This window comes from Schistocerca cancellata, unplaced genomic scaffold, assembly GCF_023864275.1.
Source record: "Schistocerca cancellata isolate TAMUIC-IGC-003103 unplaced genomic scaffold, iqSchCanc2.1 HiC_scaffold_788, whole genome shotgun sequence".
In the NCBI taxonomy this organism is placed as follows: domain Eukaryota; kingdom Metazoa; phylum Arthropoda; class Insecta; order Orthoptera; family Acrididae; genus Schistocerca; species Schistocerca cancellata.
The window spans coordinates 43,038-62,122 of NW_026046799.1; the positions used below are offsets into that span (position 1 = coordinate 43,038).

The 19,085-nt window shown below is 50.3% G+C and overlaps 25 non-coding genes across 25 annotated transcripts; all 25 read left to right on the top strand.

Annotated features, from left to right (window-relative positions):
- Positions 1-13: 13 nt before the first annotated feature.
- On the top strand, positions 14-86 carry Trnaa-ugc (transfer RNA alanine (anticodon UGC)). Its single transcript has one exon. It is a non-coding gene; the product is annotated as a tRNA-Ala (tRNA).
- Positions 87-509: 423 nt separating this feature from the next.
- Trnaa-agc (transfer RNA alanine (anticodon AGC)) lies at positions 510-582 on the top strand. Its single transcript has one exon. It is a non-coding gene; the product is annotated as a tRNA-Ala (tRNA).
- Positions 583-1,612: 1,030 nt separating this feature from the next.
- Positions 1,613-1,685, top strand: Trnaa-ugc (transfer RNA alanine (anticodon UGC)). The gene has a single exon. It is a non-coding gene; the product is annotated as a tRNA-Ala (tRNA).
- A 423-nt stretch (positions 1,686-2,108) lies between these two features.
- On the top strand, positions 2,109-2,181 carry Trnaa-agc (transfer RNA alanine (anticodon AGC)). The gene has a single exon. It is a non-coding gene; the product is annotated as a tRNA-Ala (tRNA).
- Positions 2,182-3,178: 997 nt separating this feature from the next.
- On the top strand, positions 3,179-3,251 carry Trnaa-ugc (transfer RNA alanine (anticodon UGC)). The gene has a single exon. It is a non-coding gene; the product is annotated as a tRNA-Ala (tRNA).
- Positions 3,252-3,674: 423 nt separating this feature from the next.
- Positions 3,675-3,747, top strand: Trnaa-agc (transfer RNA alanine (anticodon AGC)). Its single transcript has one exon. It is a non-coding gene; the product is annotated as a tRNA-Ala (tRNA).
- A 1,008-nt stretch (positions 3,748-4,755) lies between these two features.
- Positions 4,756-4,828, top strand: Trnaa-ugc (transfer RNA alanine (anticodon UGC)). The gene has a single exon. It is a non-coding gene; the product is annotated as a tRNA-Ala (tRNA).
- Positions 4,829-5,251: 423 nt separating this feature from the next.
- On the top strand, positions 5,252-5,324 carry Trnaa-agc (transfer RNA alanine (anticodon AGC)). Its single transcript has one exon. It is a non-coding gene; the product is annotated as a tRNA-Ala (tRNA).
- A 1,008-nt stretch (positions 5,325-6,332) lies between these two features.
- Trnaa-ugc (transfer RNA alanine (anticodon UGC)) lies at positions 6,333-6,405 on the top strand. Its single transcript has one exon. It is a non-coding gene; the product is annotated as a tRNA-Ala (tRNA).
- A 423-nt stretch (positions 6,406-6,828) lies between these two features.
- Positions 6,829-6,901, top strand: Trnaa-agc (transfer RNA alanine (anticodon AGC)). Its single transcript has one exon. It is a non-coding gene; the product is annotated as a tRNA-Ala (tRNA).
- A 999-nt stretch (positions 6,902-7,900) lies between these two features.
- On the top strand, positions 7,901-7,973 carry Trnaa-ugc (transfer RNA alanine (anticodon UGC)). The gene has a single exon. It is a non-coding gene; the product is annotated as a tRNA-Ala (tRNA).
- A 423-nt stretch (positions 7,974-8,396) lies between these two features.
- Positions 8,397-8,469, top strand: Trnaa-agc (transfer RNA alanine (anticodon AGC)). Its single transcript has one exon. It is a non-coding gene; the product is annotated as a tRNA-Ala (tRNA).
- A 1,008-nt stretch (positions 8,470-9,477) lies between these two features.
- On the top strand, positions 9,478-9,550 carry Trnaa-ugc (transfer RNA alanine (anticodon UGC)). Its single transcript has one exon. It is a non-coding gene; the product is annotated as a tRNA-Ala (tRNA).
- Positions 9,551-9,973: 423 nt separating this feature from the next.
- Trnaa-agc (transfer RNA alanine (anticodon AGC)) lies at positions 9,974-10,046 on the top strand. The gene has a single exon. It is a non-coding gene; the product is annotated as a tRNA-Ala (tRNA).
- A 1,008-nt stretch (positions 10,047-11,054) lies between these two features.
- On the top strand, positions 11,055-11,127 carry Trnaa-ugc (transfer RNA alanine (anticodon UGC)). The gene has a single exon. It is a non-coding gene; the product is annotated as a tRNA-Ala (tRNA).
- A 423-nt stretch (positions 11,128-11,550) lies between these two features.
- Trnaa-agc (transfer RNA alanine (anticodon AGC)) lies at positions 11,551-11,623 on the top strand. The gene has a single exon. It is a non-coding gene; the product is annotated as a tRNA-Ala (tRNA).
- Positions 11,624-12,631: 1,008 nt separating this feature from the next.
- On the top strand, positions 12,632-12,704 carry Trnaa-ugc (transfer RNA alanine (anticodon UGC)). Its single transcript has one exon. It is a non-coding gene; the product is annotated as a tRNA-Ala (tRNA).
- A 423-nt stretch (positions 12,705-13,127) lies between these two features.
- Positions 13,128-13,200, top strand: Trnaa-agc (transfer RNA alanine (anticodon AGC)). The gene has a single exon. It is a non-coding gene; the product is annotated as a tRNA-Ala (tRNA).
- A 1,006-nt stretch (positions 13,201-14,206) lies between these two features.
- On the top strand, positions 14,207-14,279 carry Trnaa-ugc (transfer RNA alanine (anticodon UGC)). The gene has a single exon. It is a non-coding gene; the product is annotated as a tRNA-Ala (tRNA).
- A 423-nt stretch (positions 14,280-14,702) lies between these two features.
- Positions 14,703-14,775, top strand: Trnaa-agc (transfer RNA alanine (anticodon AGC)). The gene has a single exon. It is a non-coding gene; the product is annotated as a tRNA-Ala (tRNA).
- A 1,008-nt stretch (positions 14,776-15,783) lies between these two features.
- Trnaa-ugc (transfer RNA alanine (anticodon UGC)) lies at positions 15,784-15,856 on the top strand. Its single transcript has one exon. It is a non-coding gene; the product is annotated as a tRNA-Ala (tRNA).
- Positions 15,857-16,279: 423 nt separating this feature from the next.
- On the top strand, positions 16,280-16,352 carry Trnaa-agc (transfer RNA alanine (anticodon AGC)). The gene has a single exon. It is a non-coding gene; the product is annotated as a tRNA-Ala (tRNA).
- A 1,008-nt stretch (positions 16,353-17,360) lies between these two features.
- On the top strand, positions 17,361-17,433 carry Trnaa-ugc (transfer RNA alanine (anticodon UGC)). The gene has a single exon. It is a non-coding gene; the product is annotated as a tRNA-Ala (tRNA).
- A 423-nt stretch (positions 17,434-17,856) lies between these two features.
- Trnaa-agc (transfer RNA alanine (anticodon AGC)) lies at positions 17,857-17,929 on the top strand. Its single transcript has one exon. It is a non-coding gene; the product is annotated as a tRNA-Ala (tRNA).
- Positions 17,930-18,937: 1,008 nt separating this feature from the next.
- On the top strand, positions 18,938-19,010 carry Trnaa-ugc (transfer RNA alanine (anticodon UGC)). Its single transcript has one exon. It is a non-coding gene; the product is annotated as a tRNA-Ala (tRNA).
- Positions 19,011-19,085: the final 75 nt, after the last annotated feature.

Consider the following 19,085-nt stretch of genomic DNA (forward strand, 5'->3'; position numbering starts at 1 on the left):
CTTTGTTGCGCTTGGGGGCGTAGCTCAGTTGGTAGAGCGTTCGCTTTGCATGTGAAAGGTCCCGGGTTCAAGCCCCGGCGCCTCCATGTTTTGTGGACAGTGCATGGTAAGTGTTGGTCGCGGCGAGCCTAAAGACACGCAAGATGTTGCAAAGCCAGCCTCACAGACTCATATGATGTATACTGACGTAAGGAGAGCAAGACGTGAATGTGAGGACCGGCTGTTGTCGAGGTGTCATCGAGTGCAAATCTATCTTAGGTATAACGGCCTAACCTCAATGAAGTCTAGAGTGTGGACAACACGTTCGTCTTACTCAGAGCGGTGGCCGAACGCTATTTTCGACGTTGTGCGTGCCACTTTAATTTTGGCCAACTACGATTCGATACAGAATGCAGGAAACCTGAAAGACACCCTCACGGACACATTGAGAGTAGTGTTTGTCTGCGGAATAATGGGAGTGCAAGGGTCTGTGATATTGATATGGTTGTATGTAGCACTATCCGTCATCAGGGGGCGTAGCTCAGATGGTAGAGCGCTCGCTTAGCATGCGAGAGGTACTGGGATCGATACCCAGCGTCTCCAGAATTTTTAACACACCAACATGCGCACACTGCCATGCAAATAATTCACAGCCAGCGAATGTGTCTAGGCAGATACGAGCGAACGATTAGCAGCCACAATTGGCAAGCGTGCTGTTACGCGCAGGAAGCACCCTCCTCCCAGCCCTATACTTAATTTAGAACCAGTACAAGTCTTCCCTTAAGATTCTCAAACCTATGTCGGAAAGATCTGCCTTGCGCCGAGTTCACAAAAATCCCACTGCACATTCCCATTCTTTACGTGCAGTCGGCTGCTACTGGTGTTGCTAGTTGTGACTGCTGATGACAGATGCCGTAGCAATCAATTCATGGAGTGAGTTGTATGTTTTGCGACACTCTGTCTCTGACAAGCAAGCGGAGGTGACATAGGCGCGAACACGGGAAGTTTGCAGCTCCTCGCTGCCTGCAGAGACCGAGCAGCCACACTAGTTGGGCGGCCTAAGCCGTAGGCGAAATGTGCTCACTCGCTTGGGCGCGACGTCAAGCTCTAAATAAGGCTGTCACTAGCGTGAGCGTTGCGTGAGCGTCGTGAAAAGTCGGAAAAGTCGTCTGCATAGGTGAGTGCAATGTTTGGGGAGCGTTTCGTAGTTTGCGCAGTGCAATGGAGACGCGGAAACTTGTTGTGGCCCAGTCTTTTGCAGTTGGACGACAAGAGTGGTACACAGTAGTAAAGTGCGAGGCAGTGAGTTGGCATCAACAGTCGAGTGCACAATGGGGCTTCAGATGTGCTTGTTACCTCAGGCGCTGGTGCTTGTTACCTCAGGCGCTGTGTGATTGTCGACATGGAGTGAAAACGGAGCAATTTGTGACTGTCCTTTCAATTTAAGACGTTAAATACAGACGGAATTTGTAGTCGTAATACCAGAGCATCGAAACTACTTGGAACTCTTGTGCATATGAACGTGATCGCGCCTTTGTACACTGGTCCCTTCGCCCCTATGAACCAACCAACCATCATGTCCGCGCACATCAGAGTAGCAAAGGATGGAAAACAGCGCATCTTTGTTGCGCTTGGGGGCGTAGCTCTGTTGGTAGAGCGTTCGCTTTGCATGTGAAAGGTCCCGGGTTCAAGCCCCGGCGCCGCCATGTTTTGTGGACAGTGCATGGTAAGTGTTGGTCGCGGCGAGCCTAAAGACACGCAAGATGTTGCAAAGCCAGCCTCACAGACTCATATGATGTATACTGACGTAAGGAGAGCAAGACGTGAATGTGAGGACCGGCTGTTGTCGAGGTGTCATCGAGTGCAAATCTATCTTAGGTATAACGGCCTAACCTCAATGAAGTCTAGAGTGTGGACAACACGTTCGTCTTACTCAGAGCGGTGGCCGAACGCTATTTTCGACGTTGTGCGTGCCACTTTAATTTTGGCCAACTACGATTCGATACAGAATGCAGGAAACCTGAAAGACACCCTCACGGACACATTGAGAGTAGTGTTTGTCTGCGGAATAATGGGAGTGCAAGGGTCTGTGATATTGATATGGTTGTATGTAGCACTATCCGTCATCAGGGGGCGTAGCTCAGATGGTAGAGCGCTCGCTTAGCATGCGAGAGGTACTGGGATCGATACCCAGCGTCTCCAGAATTTTTAACACACCAACATGCGCACACTGCCATGCAAATAATTCACAGCCAGCGAATGTGTCTAGGCAGATACGAGCGAACGATTAGCAGCCACAATTGGCAAGCGTGCTGTTACGCGCAGGAAGCACCCTCCTCCCAGCCCTATACTTAATTTAGAACCAGTACAAGTCTTCCCTTAAGATTCTCAAACCTATGTCGGAAAGATCTGCCTTGCGCCGAGTTCACAAAAATCCCACTGCACATTCCCATTCTTTACGTGCAGTCGGCTGCTACTGGTGTTGCTAGTTGTGACTGCTGATGACAGATGCCGTAGCAATCAATTCATGGAGTGAGTTGTATGTTTTGCGACACTCTGTCTCTGACAAGCAAGCGGAGGTGACATAGGCGCGAACACGGGAAGTTTGCAGCTCCTCGCTGCCTGCAGAGACCGAGCAGCCACACTAGTTGGGCGGCCTAAGCCGTAGGCGAAATGTGCTCACTCGCTTGGGCGCGACGTCAAGCTCTAAATAAGGCTGTCACTAGCGTGAGCGTCGTGAAAAGTCGGAAAAGTCGTCTGCATAGGTGAGTGCAATGTTTGGGGAGCGTTTCGTAGTTTGCGCAGTGCAATGGAGACGCGGAAACTTGTTGTGGCCCAGTCTTTTGCAGTTGGACGACAAGAGTGGTACACAGTAGTAAAGTGCGAGGCAGTGAGTTGGCATCAACAGTCGAGTGCACAATGGGGCTTCAGATGTGCTTGTTACCTCAGGCGCTGTGTGATTGTCGACATGGAGTGAAAACGGAGCAATTTGTGACTGTCCTTTCAATTTAAGACGTTAAATACAGACGGAATTTGTAGTCGTAATACCAGAGCATCGAAACTACTTGGAACTCTTGTGCATATGAACGTGATCGCGCCTTTGTACACTGGTCCCTTCGCCCCTATGAACCAACCAACCATCATGTCCGCGCACATCAGAGTAGCAAAGGATGGAAAACAGCGCATCTTTGTTGCGCTTGGGGGCGTAGCTCAGTTGGTAGAGCGTTCGCTTTGCATGTGAAAGGTCCCGGGTTCAAGCCCCGGCGCCTCCATGTTTTGTGGACAGTGCATGGTAAGTGTTGGTCGCGGCGAGCCTAAAGACACGCAAGATGTTGCAAAGCCAGCCTCACAGACTCATATGATGTATACTGACGTAAGGAGAGCAAGACGTGAATGTGAGGACCGGCTGTTGTCGAGGTGTCATCGAGTGCAAATCTATCTTAGGTATAACGGCCTAACCTCAATGAAGTCTAGAGTGTGGACAACACGTTCGTCTTACTCAGAGCGGTGGCCGAACGCTATTTTCGACGTTGTGCGTGCCACTTTAATTTTGGCCAACTACGATTCGATACAGAATGCAGGAAACCTGAAAGACACCCTCACGGACACATTGAGAGTAGTGTTTGTCTGCGGAATAATGGGAGTGCAAGGGTCTGTGATATTGATATGGTTGTATGTAGCACTATCCGTCATCAGGGGGCGTAGCTCAGATGGTAGAGCGCTCGCTTAGCATGCGAGAGGTACTGGGATCGATACCCAGCGTCTCCAGAATTTTTAACACACCAACATGCGCACACTGCCATGCAAATAATTCACAGCCAGCGAATGTGTCTAGGCAGATACGAGCGAACGATTAGCAGCCACAATTGGCAAGCGTGCTGTTACGCGCAGGAAGCACCCTCCTCCCAGCCCTATACTTAATTTAGAACCAGTACAAGTCTTCCCTTAAGATTCTCAAACCTATGTCGGAAAGATCTGCCTTGCGCCGAGTTCACAAAAATCCCACTGCACATTCCCATTCTTTACGTGCAGTCGGCTGCTACTGGTGTTGCTAGTTGTGACTGCTGATGACAGATGCCGTAGCAATCAATTCATGGAGTGAGTTGTATGTTTTGCGACACTCTGTCTCTGACAAGCAAGCGGAGGTGACATAGGCGCGAACACGGGAAGTTTGCAGCTCCTCGCTGCCTGCAGAGACCGAGCAGCCACACTAGTTGGGCGGCCTAAGCCGTAGGCGAAATGTGCTCACTCGCTTGGGCGCGACGTCAAGCTCTAAATAAGGCTGTCACTAGCGTGAGCGTTGCGTGAGCGTCGTGAAAAGTCGGAAAAGTCGTCTGCATAGGTGAGTGCAATGTTTGGGGAGCGTTTCGTAGTTTGCGCAGTGCAATGGAGACGCGGAAACTTGTTGTGGCCCAGTCTTTTGCAGTTGGACGACAAGAGTGGTACACAGTAGTAAAGTGCGAGGCAGTGAGTTGGCATCAACAGTCGAGTGCACAATGGGGCTTCAGATGTGCTTGTTACCTCAGGCGCTGTGTGATTGTCGACATGGAGTGAAAACGGAGCAATTCGTGACTGTCCTTTCAATTTAAGACGTTAAATACAGACGGAATTTGTAGTCGTAATACCAGAGCATCGAAACTACTTGGAACTCTTGTGCATATGAACGTGATCGCGCCTTTGTACACTGGTCCCTTCGCCCCTATGAACCAACCAACCATCATGTCCGCGCACATCAGAGTAGCAAAGGATGGAAAACAGCGCATCTTTGTTGCGCTTGGGGGCGTAGCTCAGTTGGTAGAGCGTTCGCTTTGCATGTGAAAGGTCCCGGGTTCAAGCCCCGGCGCCTCCATGTTTTGTGGACAGTGCATGGTAAGTGTTGGTCGCGGCGAGCCTAAAGACACGCAAGATGTTGCAAAGCCAGCCTCACAGACTCATATGATGTATACTGACGTAAGGAGAGCAAGACGTGAATGTGAGGACCGGCTGTTGTCGAGGTGTCATCGAGTGCAAATCTATCTTAGGTATAACGGCCTAACCTCAATGAAGTCTAGAGTGTGGACAACACGTTCGTCTTACTCAGAGCGGTGGCCGAACGCTATTTTCGACGTTGTGCGTGCCACTTTAATTTTGGCCAACTACGATTCGATACAGAATGCAGGAAACCTGAAAGACACCCTCACGGACACATTGAGAGTAGTGTTTGTCTGCGGAATAATGGGAGTGCAAGGGTCTGTGATATTGATATGGTTGTATGTAGCACTATCCGTCATCAGGGGGCGTAGCTCAGATGGTAGAGCGCTCGCTTAGCATGCGAGAGGTACTGGGATCGATACCCAGCGTCTCCAGAATTTTTAACACACCAACATGCGCACACTGCCATGCAAATAATTCACAGCCAGCGAATGTGTCTAGGCAGATACGAGCGAACGATTAGCAGCCACAATTGGCAAGCGTGCTGTTACGCGCAGGAAGCACCCTCCTCCCAGCCCTATACTTAATTTAGAACCAGTACAAGTCTTCCCTTAAGATTCTCAAACCTATGTCGGAAAGATCTGCCTTGCGCCGAGTTCACAAAAATCCCACTGCACATTCCCATTCTTTACGTGCAGTCGGCTGCTACTGGTGTTGCTAGTTGTGACTGCTGATGACAGATGCCGTAGCAATCAATTCATGGAGTGAGTTGTATGTTTTGCGACACTCTGTCTCTGACAAGCAAGCGGAGGTGACATAGGCGCGAACACGGGAAGTTTGCAGCTCCTCGCTGCCTGCAGAGACCGAGCAGCCACACTAGTTGGGCGGCCTAAGCCGTAGGCGAAATGTGCTCACTCGCTTGGGCGCGACGTCAAGCTCTAAATAAGGCTGTCACTAGCGTGAGCGTTGCGTGAGCGTCGTGAAAAGTCGGAAAAGTCGTCTGCATAGGTGAGTGCAATGTTTGGGGAGCGTTTCGTAGTTTGCGCAGTGCAATGGAGACGCGGAAACTTGTTGTGGCCCAGTCTTTTGCAGTTGGACGACAAGAGTGGTACACAGTAGTAAAGTGCGAGGCAGTGAGTTGGCATCAACAGTCGAGTGCACAATGGGGCTTCAGATGTGCTTGTTACCTCAGGCGCTGTGTGATTGTCGACATGGAGTGAAAACGGAGCAATTTGTGACTGTCCTTTCAATTTAAGACGTTAAATACAGACGGAATTTGTAGTCGTAATACCAGAGCATCGAAACTACTTGGAACTCTTGTGCATATGAACGTGATCGCGCCTTTGTACACTGGTCCCTTCGCCCCTATGAACCAACCAACCATCATGTCCGCGCACATCAGAGTAGCAAAGGATGGAAAACAGCGCATCTTTGTTGCGCTTGGGGGCGTAGCTCAGTTGGTAGAGCGTTCGCTTTGCATGTGAAAGGTCCCGGGTTCAAGCCCCGGCGCCTCCATGTTTTGTGGACAGTGCATGGTAAGTGTTGGTCGCGGCGAGCCTAAAGACACGCAAGATGTTGCAAAGCCAGCCTCACAGACTCATATGATGTATACTGACGTAAGGAGAGCAAGACGTGAATGTGAGGACCGGCTGTTGTCGAGGTGTCATCGAGTGCAAATCTATCTTAGGTATAACGGCCTAACCTCAATGAAGTCTAGAGTGTGGACAACACGTTCGTCTTACTCAGAGCGGTGGCCGAACGCTATTTTCGACGTTGTGCGTGCCACTTTAATTTTGGCCAACTACGATTCGATACAGAATGCAGGAAACCTGAAAGACACCCTCACGGACACATTGAGAGTAGTGTTTGTCTGCGGAATAATGGGAGTGCAAGGGTCTGTGATATTGATATGGTTGTATGTAGCACTATCCGTCATCAGGGGGCGTAGCTCAGATGGTAGAGCGCTCGCTTAGCATGCGAGAGGTACTGGGATCGATACCCAGCGTCTCCAGAATTTTTAACACACCAACATGCGCACACTGCCATGCAAATAATTCACAGCCAGCGAATGTGTCTAGGCAGATACGAGCGAACGATTAGCAGCCACAATTGGCAAGCGTGCTGTTACGCGCAGGAAGCACCCTCCTCCCAGCCCTATACTTAATTTAGAACCAGTACAAGTCTTCCCTTAAGATTCTCAAACCTATGTCGGAAAGATCTGCCTTGCGCCGAGTTCACAAAAATCCCACTGCACATTCCCATTCTTTACGTGCAGTCGGCTGCTACTGGTGTTGCTAGTTGTGACTGCTGATGACAGATGCCGTAGCAATCAATTCATGGAGTGAGTTGTATGTTTTGCGACACTCTGTCTCTGACAAGCAAGCGGAGGTGACATAGGCGCGAACACGGGAAGTTTGCAGCTCCTCGCTGCCTGCAGAGACCGAGCAGCCACACTAGTTGGGCGGCCTAAGCCGTAGGCGAAATGTGCTCACTCGCTTGGGCGCGACGTCAAGCTCTAAATAAGGCTGTCACTAGCGTGAGCGTTGCGTGAAAAGTCGGAAAAGTCGTCTGCATAGGTGAGTGCAATGTTTGGGGAGCGTTTCGTAGTTTGCGCAGTGCAATGGAGACGCGGAAACTTGTTGTGGCCCAGTCTTTTGCAGTTGGACGACAAGAGTGGTACACAGTAGTAAAGTGCGAGGCAGTGAGTTGGCATCAACAGTCGAGTGCACAATGGGGCTTCAGATGTGCTTGTTACCTCAGGCGCTGTGTGATTGTCGACATGGAGTGAAAACGGAGCAATTTGTGACTGTCCTTTCAATTTAAGACGTTAAATACAGACGGAATTTGTAGTCGTAATACCAGAGCATCGAAACTACTTGGAACTCTTGTGCATATGAACGTGATCGCGCCTTTGTACACTGGTCCCTTCGCCCCTATGAACCAACCAACCATCATGTCCGCGCACATCAGAGTAGCAAAGGATGGAAAACAGCGCATCTTTGTTGCGCTTGGGGGCGTAGCTCAGTTGGTAGAGCGTTCGCTTTGCATGTGAAAGGTCCCGGGTTCAAGCCCCGGCGCCTCCATGTTTTGTGGACAGTGCATGGTAAGTGTTGGTCGCGGCGAGCCTAAAGACACGCAAGATGTTGCAAAGCCAGCCTCACAGACTCATATGATGTATACTGACGTAAGGAGAGCAAGACGTGAATGTGAGGACCGGCTGTTGTCGAGGTGTCATCGAGTGCAAATCTATCTTAGGTATAACGGCCTAACCTCAATGAAGTCTAGAGTGTGGACAACACGTTCGTCTTACTCAGAGCGGTGGCCGAACGCTATTTTCGACGTTGTGCGTGCCACTTTAATTTTGGCCAACTACGATTCGATACAGAATGCAGGAAACCTGAAAGACACCCTCACGGACACATTGAGAGTAGTGTTTGTCTGCGGAATAATGGGAGTGCAAGGGTCTGTGATATTGATATGGTTGTATGTAGCACTATCCGTCATCAGGGGGCGTAGCTCAGATGGTAGAGCGCTCGCTTAGCATGCGAGAGGTACTGGGATCGATACCCAGCGTCTCCAGAATTTTTAACACACCAACATGCGCACACTGCCATGCAAATAATTCACAGCCAGCGAATGTGTCTAGGCAGATACGAGCGAACGATTAGCAGCCACAATTGGCAAGCGTGCTGTTACGCGCAGGAAGCACCCTCCTCCCAGCCCTATACTTAATTTAGAACCAGTACAAGTCTTCCCTTAAGATTCTCAAACCTATGTCGGAAAGATCTGCCTTGCGCCGAGTTCACAAAAATCCCACTGCACATTCCCATTCTTTACGTGCAGTCGGCTGCTACTGGTGTTGCTAGTTGTGACTGCTGATGACAGATGCCGTAGCAATCAATTCATGGAGTGAGTTGTATGTTTTGCGACACTCTGTCTCTGACAAGCAAGCGGAGGTGACATAGGCGCGAACACGGGAAGTTTGCAGCTCCTCGCTGCCTGCAGAGACCGAGCAGCCACACTAGTTGGGCGGCCTAAGCCGTAGGCGAAATGTGCTCACTCGCTTGGGCGCGACGTCAAGCTCTAAATAAGGCTGTCACTAGCGTGAGCGTTGCGTGAGCGTCGTGAAAAGTCGGAAAAGTCGTCTGCATAGGTGAGTGCAATGTTTGGGGAGCGTTTCGTAGTTTGCGCAGTGCAATGGAGACGCGGAAACTTGTTGTGGCCCAGTCTTTTGCAGTTGGACGACAAGAGTGGTACACAGTAGTAAAGTGCGAGGCAGTGAGTTGGCATCAACAGTCGAGTGCACAATGGGGCTTCAGATGTGCTTGTTACCTCAGGCGCTGTGTGATTGTCGACATGGAGTGAAAACGGAGCAATTTGTGACTGTCCTTTCAATTTAAGACGTTAAATACAGACGGAATTTGTAGTCGTAATACCAGAGCATCGAAACTACTTGGAACTCTTGTGCATATGAACGTGATCGCGCCTTTGTACACTGGTCCCTTCGCCCCTATGAACCAACCAACCATCATGTCCGCGCACATCAGAGTAGCAAAGGATGGAAAACAGCGCATCTTTGTTGCGCTTGGGGGCGTAGCTCAGTTGGTAGAGCGTTCGCTTTGCATGTGAAAGGTCCCGGGTTCAAGCCCCGGCGCCTCCATGTTTTGTGGACAGTGCATGGTAAGTGTTGGTCGCGGCGAGCCTAAAGACACGCAAGATGTTGCAAAGCCAGCCTCACAGACTCATATGATGTATACTGACGTAAGGAGAGCAAGACGTGAATGTGAGGACCGGCTGTTGTCGAGGTGTCATCGAGTGCAAATCTATCTTAGGTATAACGGCCTAACCTCAATGAAGTCTAGAGTGTGGACAACACGTTCGTCTTACTCAGAGCGGTGGCCGAACGCTATTTTCGACGTTGTGCGTGCCACTTTAATTTTGGCCAACTACGATTCGATACAGAATGCAGGAAACCTGAAAGACACCCTCACGGACACATTGAGAGTAGTGTTTGTCTGCGGAATAATGGGAGTGCAAGGGTCTGTGATATTGATATGGTTGTATGTAGCACTATCCGTCATCAGGGGGCGTAGCTCAGATGGTAGAGCGCTCGCTTAGCATGCGAGAGGTACTGGGATCGATACCCAGCGTCTCCAGAATTTTTAACACACCAACATGCGCACACTGCCATGCAAATAATTCACAGCCAGCGAATGTGTCTAGGCAGATACGAGCGAACGATTAGCAGCCACAATTGGCAAGCGTGCTGTTACGCGCAGGAAGCACCCTCCTCCCAGCCCTATACTTAATTTAGAACCAGTACAAGTCTTCCCTTAAGATTCTCAAACCTATGTCGGAAAGATCTGCCTTGCGCCGAGTTCACAAAAATCCCACTGCACATTCCCATTCTTTACGTGCAGTCGGCTGCTACTGGTGTTGCTAGTTGTGACTGCTGATGACAGATGCCGTAGCAATCAATTCATGGAGTGAGTTGTATGTTTTGCGACACTCTGTCTCTGACAAGCAAGCGGAGGTGACATAGGCGCGAACACGGGAAGTTTGCAGCTCCTCGCTGCCTGCAGAGACCGAGCAGCCACACTAGTTGGGCGGCCTAAGCCGTAGGCGAAATGTGCTCACTCGCTTGGGCGCGACGTCAAGCTCTAAATAAGGCTGTCACTAGCGTGAGCGTTGCGTGAGCGTCGTGAAAAGTCGGAAAAGTCGTCTGCATAGGTGAGTGCAATGTTTGGGGAGCGTTTCGTAGTTTGCGCAGTGCAATGGAGACGCGGAAACTTGTTGTGGCCCAGTCTTTTGCAGTTGGACGACAAGAGTGGTACACAGTAGTAAAGTGCGAGGCAGTGAGTTGGCATCAACAGTCGAGTGCACAATGGGGCTTCAGATGTGCTTGTTACCTCAGGCGCTGTGTGATTGTCGACATGGAGTGAAAACGGAGCAATTTGTGACTGTCCTTTCAATTTAAGACGTTAAATACAGACGGAATTTGTAGTCGTAATACCAGAGCATCGAAACTACTTGGAACTCTTGTGCATATGAACGTGATCGCGCCTTTGTACACTGGTCCCTTCGCCCCTATGAACCAACCAACCATCATGTCCGCGCACATCAGAGTAGCAAAGGATGGAAAACAGCGCATCTTTGTTGCGCTTGGGGGCGTAGCTCTGTTGGTAGAGCGTTCGCTTTGCATGTGAAAGGTCCCGGGTTCAAGCCCCGGCGCCTCCATGTTTTGTGGACAGTGCATGGTAAGTGTTGGTCGCGGCGAGCCTAAAGACACGCAAGATGTTGCAAAGCCAGCCTCACAGACTCATATGATGTATACTGACGTAAGGAGAGCAAGACGTGAATGTGAGGACCGGCTGTTGTCGAGGTGTCATCGAGTGCAAATCTATCTTAGGTATAACGGCCTAACCTCAATGAAGTCTAGAGTGTGGACAACACGTTCGTCTTACTCAGAGCGGTGGCCGAACGCTATTTTCGACGTTGTGCGTGCCACTTTAATTTTGGCCAACTACGATTCGATACAGAATGCAGGAAACCTGAAAGACACCCTCACGGACACATTGAGAGTAGTGTTTGTCTGCGGAATAATGGGAGTGCAAGGGTCTGTGATATTGATATGGTTGTATGTAGCACTATCCGTCATCAGGGGGCGTAGCTCAGATGGTAGAGCGCTCGCTTAGCATGCGAGAGGTACTGGGATCGATACCCAGCGTCTCCAGAATTTTTAACACACCAACATGCGCACACTGCCATGCAAATAATTCACAGCCAGCGAATGTGTCTAGGCAGATACGAGCGAACGATTAGCAGCCACAATTGGCAAGCGTGCTGTTACGCGCAGGAAGCACCCTCCTCCCAGCCCTATACTTAATTTAGAACCAGTACAAGTCTTCCCTTAAGATTCTCAAACCTATGTCGGAAAGATCTGCCTTGCGCCGAGTTCACAAAAATCCCACTGCACATTCCCATTCTTTACGTGCAGTCGGCTGCTACTGGTGTTGCTAGTTGTGACTGCTGATGACAGATGCCGTAGCAATCAATTCATGGAGTGAGTTGTATGTTTTGCGACACTCTGTCTCTGACAAGCAAGCGGAGGTGACATAGGCGCGAACACGGGAAGTTTGCAGCTCCTCGCTGCCTGCAGAGACCGAGCAGCCACACTAGTTGGGCGGCCTAAGCCGTAGGCGAAATGTGCTCACTCGCTTGGGCGCGACGTCAAGCTCTAAATAAGGCTGTCACTAGCGTGAGCGTTGCGTGAGCGTCGTGAAAAGTCGGAAAAGTCGTCTGCATAGGTGAGTGCAATGTTTGGGGAGCGTTTCGTAGTTTGCGCAGTGCAATGGAGACGCGGAAACTTGTTGTGGCCCAGTCTTTTGCAGTTGGACGACAAGAGTGGTACACAGTAGTAAAGTGCGAGGCAGTGAGTTGGCATCAACAGTCGAGTGCACAATGGGGCTTCAGATGTGCTTGTTACCTCAGGCGCTGTGTGATTGTCGACATGGAGTGAAAACGGAGCAATTTGTGACTGTCCTTTCAATTTAAGACGTTAAATACAGACGGAATTTGTAGTCGTAATACCAGAGCATCGAAACTACTTGGAACTCTTGTGCATATGAACGTGATCGCGCCTTTGTACACTGGTCCCTTCGCCCCTATGAACCAACCAACCATCATGTCCGCGCACATCAGAGTAGCAAAGGATGGAAAACAGCGCATCTTTGTTGCGCTTGGGGGCGTAGCTCAGTTGGTAGAGCGTTCGCTTTGCATGTGAAAGGTCCCGGGTTCAAGCCCCGGCGCCTCCATGTTTTGTGGACAGTGCATGGTAAGTGTTGGTCGCGGCGAGCCTAAAGACACGCAAGATGTTGCAAAGCCAGCCTCACAGACTCATATGATGTATACTGACGTAAGGAGAGCAAGACGTGAATGTGAGGACCGGCTGTTGTCGAGGTGTCATCGAGTGCAAATCTATCTTAGGTATAACGGCCTAACCTCAATGAAGTCTAGAGTGTGGACAACACGTTCGTCTTACTCAGAGCGGTGGCCGAACGCTATTTTCGACGTTGTGCGTGCCACTTTAATTTTGGCCAACTACGATTCGATACAGAATGCAGGAAACCTGAAAGACACCCTCACGGACACATTGAGAGTAGTGTTTGTCTGCGGAATAATGGGAGTGCAAGGGTCTGTGATATTGATATGGTTGTATGTAGCACTATCCGTCATCAGGGGACGTAGCTCAGATGTTAGAGCGCTCGCTTAGCATGCGAGAGGTACTGGGATCGATACCCAGCGTCTCCAGAATTTTTAACACACCAACATGCGCACACTGCCATGCAAATAATTCACAGCCAGCGAATGTGTCTAGGCAGATACGAGCGAACGATTAGCAGCCACAATTGGCAAGCGTGCTGTTACGCGCAGGAAGCACCCTCCTCCCAGCCCTATACTTAATTTAGAACCAGTACAAGTCTTCCCTTAAGATTCTCAAACCTATGTCGGAAAGATCTGCCTTGCGCCGAGTTCACAAAAATCCCACTGCACATTCCCATTCTTTACGTGCAGTCGGCTGCTACTGGTGTTGCTAGTTGTGACTGCTGGTGACAGATGCCGTAGCAATCAATTCATGGAGTGAGTTGTATGTTTTGCGACACTCTGTCTCTGACAAGCAAGCGGAGGTGACAGGCGCGAACACGGGAAGTTTGCAGCTCCTCGCTGCCTGCAGAGACCGAGCAGCCACACTAGTTGGGCGGCCTAAGCCGTAGGCGAAATGTGCTCACTCGCTTGGGCGCGACGTCAAGCTCTAAATAAGGCTGTCACTAGCGTGAGCGTTGCGTGAGCGTCGTGAAAAGTCGGAAAAGTCGTCTGCATAGGTGAGTGCAATGTTTGGGGAGCGTTTCGTAGTTTGCGCAGTGCAATGGAGACGCGGAAACTTGTTGTGGCCCAGTCTTTTGCAGTTGGACGACAAGAGTGGTACACAGTAGTAAAGTGCGAGGCAGTGAGTTGGCATCAACAGTCGAGTGCACAATGGGGCTTCAGATGTGCTTGTTACCTCAGGCGCTGTGTGATTGTCGACATGGAGTGAAAACGGAGCAATTTGTGACTGTCCTTTCAATTTAAGACGTTAAATACAGACGGAATTTGTAGTCGTAATACCAGAGCATCGAAACTACTTGGAACTCTTGTGCATATGAACGTGATCGCGCCTTTGTACACTGGTCCCTTCGCCCCTATGAACCAACCAACCATCATGTCCGCGCACATCAGAGTAGCAAAGGATGGAAAACAGCGCATCTTTGTTGCGCTTGGGGGCGTAGCTCTGTTGGTAGAGCGTTCGCTTTGCATGTGAAAGGTCCCGGGTTCAAGCCCCGGCGCCTCCATGTTTTGTGGACAGTGCATGGTAAGTGTTGGTCGCGGCGAGCCTAAAGACACGCAAGATGTTGCAAAGCCAGCCTCACAGACTCATATGATGTATACTGACGTAAGGAGAGCAAGACGTGAATGTGAGGACCGGCTGTTGTCGAGGTGTCATCGAGTGCAAATCTATCTTAGGTATAACGGCCTAACCTCAATGAAGTCTAGAGTGTGGACAACACGTTCGTCTTACTCAGAGCGGTGGCCGAACGCTATTTTCGACGTTGTGCGTGCCACTTTAATTTTGGCCAACTACGATTCGATACAGAATGCAGGAAACCTGAAAGACACCCTCACGGACACATTGAGAGTAGTGTTTGTCTGCGGAATAATGGGAGTGCAAGGGTCTGTGATATTGATATGGTTGTATGTAGCACTATCCGTCATCAGGGGGCGTAGCTCAGATGGTAGAGCGCTCGCTTAGCATGCGAGAGGTACTGGGATCGATACCCAGCGTCTCCAGAATTTTTAACACACCAACATGCGCACACTGCCATGCAAATAATTCACAGCCAGCGAATGTGTCTAGGCAGATACGAGCGAACGATTAGCAGCCACAATTGGCAAGCGTGCTGTTACGCGCAGGAAGCACCCTCCTCCCAGCCCTATACTTAATTTAGAACCAGTACAAGTCTTCCCTTAAGATTCTCAAACCTATGTCGGAAAGATCTGCCTTGCGCCGAGTTCACAAAAATCCCACTGCACATTCCCATTCTTTACGTGCAGTCGGCTGCTACTGGTGTTGCTAGTTGTGACTGCTGATGACAGATGCCGTAGCAATCAATTCATGGAGTGAGTTGTATGTTTTGCGACACTCTGTCTCTGACAAGCAAGCGGAGGTGACATAGGCGCGAACACGGGAAGTTTGCAGCTCCTCGCTGCCTGCAGAGACCGAGCAGCCACACTAGTTGGGCGGCCTAAGCCGTAGGCGAAATGTGCTCACTCGCTTGGGCGCGACGTCAAGCTCTAAATAAGGCTGTCACTAGCGTGAGCGTTGCGTGAGCGTCGTGAAAAGTCGGAAAAGTCGTCTGCATAGGTGAGTGCAATGTTTGGGGAGCGTTTCGTAGTTTGCGCAGTGCAATGGAGACGCGGAAACTTGTTGTGGCCCAGTCTTTTGCAGTTGGACGACAAGAGTGGTACACAGTAGTAAAGTGCGAGGCAGTGAGTTGGCATCAACAGTCGAGTGCACAATGGGGCTTCAGATGTGCTTGTTACCTCAGGCGCTGTGTGATTGTCGACATGGAGTGAAAACGGAGCAATTTGTGACTGTCCTTTCAATTTAAGACGTTAAATACAGACGGAATTTGTAGTCGTAATACCAGAGCATCGAAACTACTTGGAACTCTTGTGCATATGAACGTGATCGCGCCTTTGTACACTGGTCCCTTCGCCCCTATGAACCAACCAACCATCATGTCCGCGCACATCAGAGTAGCAAAGGATGGAAAACAGCGCATCTTTGTTGCGCTTGGGGGCGTAGCTCTGTTGGTAGAGCGTTCGCTTTGCATGTGAAAGGTCCCGGGTTCAAGCCCCGGCGCCTCCATGTTTTGTGGACAGTGCATGGTAAGTGTTGGTCGCGGCGAGCCTAAAGACACGCAAGATGTTGCAAAGCCAGCCTCACAGACTCATATGATGTATACTGACGTAAGGAGAGCAAGACGTGAATGTGAGGACCGGCTGTTGTCGAGGTGTCATCGAGTGCAAATCTATCTTAGGTATAACGGCCTAACCTCAATGAAGTCTAGAGTGTGGACAACACGTTCGTCTTACTCAGAGCGGTGGCCGAACGCTATTTTCGACGTTGTGCGTGCCACTTTAATTTTGGCCAACTACGATTCGATACAGAATGCAGGAAACCTGAAAGACACCCTCACGGACACATTGAGAGTAGTGTTTGTCTGCGGAATAATGGGAGTGCAAGGGTCTGTGATATTGATATGGTTGTATGTAGCACTATCCGTCATCAGGGGGCGTAGCTCAGATGTTAGAGCGCTCGCTTAGCATGCGAGAGGTACTGGGATCGATACCCAGCGTCTCCAGAATTTTTAACACACCAACATGCGCACACTGCCATGCAAATAATTCACAGCCAGCGAATGTGTCTAGGCAGATACGAGCGAACGATTAGCAGCCACAATTGGCAAGCGTGCTGTTACGCGCAGGAAGCACCCTCCTCCCAGCCCTATACTTAATTTAGAACCAGTACAAGTCTTCCCTTAAGATTCTCAAACCTATGTCGGAAAGATCTGCCTTGCGCCGAGTTCACAAAAATCCCACTGCACATTCCCATTCTTTACGTGCAGTCGGCTGCTACTGGTGTTGCTAGTTGTGACTGCTGGTGACAGATGCCGTAGCAATCAATTCATGGAGTGAGTTGTATGTTTTGCGACACTCTGTCTCTGACAAGCAAGCGGAGGTGACATAGGCGCGAACACGGGAAGTTTGCAGCTCCTCGCTGCCTGCAGAGACCGAGCAGCCACACTAGTTGGGCGGCCTAAGCCGTAGGCGAAATGTGCTCACTCGCTTGGGCGCGACGTCAAGCTCTAAATAAGGCTGTCACTAGCGTGAGCGTTGCGTGAGCGTCGTGAAAAGTCGGAAAAGTCGTCTGCATAGGTGAGTGCAATGTTTGGGGAGCGTTTCGTAGTTTGCGCAGTGCAATGGAGACGCGGAAACTTGTTGTGGCCCAGTCTTTTGCAGTTGGACGACAAGAGTGGTACACAGTAGTAAAGTGCGAGGCAGTGAGTTGGCATCAACAGTCGAGTGCACAATGGGGCTTCAGATGTGCTTGTTACCTCAGGCGCTGTGTGATTGTCGACATGGAGTGAAAACGGAGCAATTTGTGACTGTCCTTTCAATTTAAGACGTTAAATACAGACGGAATTTGTAGTCGTAATACCAGAGCATCGAAACTACTTGGAACTCTTGTGCATATGAACGTGATCGCGCCTTTGTACACTGGTCCCTTCGCCCCTATGAACCAACCAACCATCATGTCCGCGCACATCAGAGTAGCAAAGGATGGAAAACAGCGCATCTTTGTTGCGCTTGGGGGCGTAGCTCAGTTGGTAGAGCGTTCGCTTTGCATGTGAAAGGTCCCGGGTTCAAGCCCCGGCGCCTCCATGTTTTGTGGACAGTGCATGGTAAGTGTTGGTCGCGGCGAGCCTAAAGACACGCAAGATGTTGCAAAGCCAGCCTCACAGACTCATATGATGTATACTGACGTAAGGAGAGCAAGACGTGAATGTGAGGACCGGCTGTTGTCGAGGTGTCATCGAGTGCAAATCTATCTTAGGTATAACGGCCTAACCTCAATGAAGTCTAGAGTGTGGACAACACGTTCGTCTTACTCAGAGCGGTGGCCGAACGCTATTTTCGACGTTGTGCGTGCCACTTTAATTTTGGCCAACTACGATTCGATACAGAATGCAGGAAACCTGAAAGACACCCTCACGGACACATTGAGAGTAGTGTTTGTCTGCGGAATAATGGGAGTGCAAGGGTCTGTGATATTGATATGGTTGTATGTAGCACTATCCGTCATCAGGGGGCGTAGCTCAGATGGTAGAGCGCTCGCTTAGCATGCGAGAGGTACTGGGATCGATACCCAGCGTCTCCAGAATTTTTAACACACCAACATGCGCACACTGCCATGCAAATAATTCACAGCCAGCGAATGTGTCTAGGCAGATACGAGCGAACGATTAGCAGCCACAATTGGCAAGCGTGCTGTTACGCGCAGGAAGCACCCTCCTCCCAGCCCTATACTTAATTTAGAACCAGTACAAGTCTTCCCTTAAGATTCTCAAACCTATGTCGGAAAGATCTGCCTTGCGCCGAGTTCACAAAAATCCCACTGCACATTCCCATTCTTTACGTGCAGTCGGCTGCTACTGGTGTTGCTAGTTGTGACTGCTGATGACAGATGCCGTAGCAATCAATTCATGGAGTGAGTTGTATGTTTTGCGACACTCTGTCTCTGACAAGCAAGCGGAGGTGACATAGGCGCGAACACGGGAAGTTTGCAGCTCCTCGCTGCCTGCAGAGACCGAGCAGCCACACTAGTTGGGCGGCCTAAGCCGTAGGCGAAATGTGCTCACTCGCTTGGGCGCGACGTCAAGCTCTAAATAAGGCTGTCACTAGCGTGAGCGTTGCGTGAGCGTCGTGAAAAGTCGGAAAAGTCGTCTGCATAGGTGAGTGCAATGTTTGGGGAGCGTTTCGTAGTTTGCGCAGTGCAATGGAGACGCGGAAACTTGTTGTGGCCCAGTCTTTTGCAGTTGGACGACAAGAGTGGTACACAGTAGTAAAGTGCGAGGCAGTGAGTTGGCATCAACAGTCGAGTGCACAATGGGGCTTCAGATGTGCTTGTTACCTCAGGCGCTGTGTGATTGTCGACATGGAGTGAAAACGGAGCAATTTGTGACTGTCCTTTCAATTTAAGACGTTAAATACAGACGGAATTTGTAGTCGTAATACCAGAGCATCGAAACTACTTGGAACTCTTGTGCATATGAACGTGATCGCGCCTTTGTACACTGGTCCCTTCGCCCCTATGAACCAACCAACCATCATGTCCGCGCACATCAGAGTAGCAAAGGATGGAAAACAGCGCATCTTTGTTGCGCTTGGGGGCGTAGCTCAGTTGGTAGAGCGTTCGCTTTGCATGTGAAAGGTCCCGGGTTCAAGCCCCGGCGCCTCCATGTTTTGTGGACAGTGCATGGTAAGTGTTGGTCGCGGCGAGCCTAAAGACACGCAAGATGTTGCAAAGCCAGCCT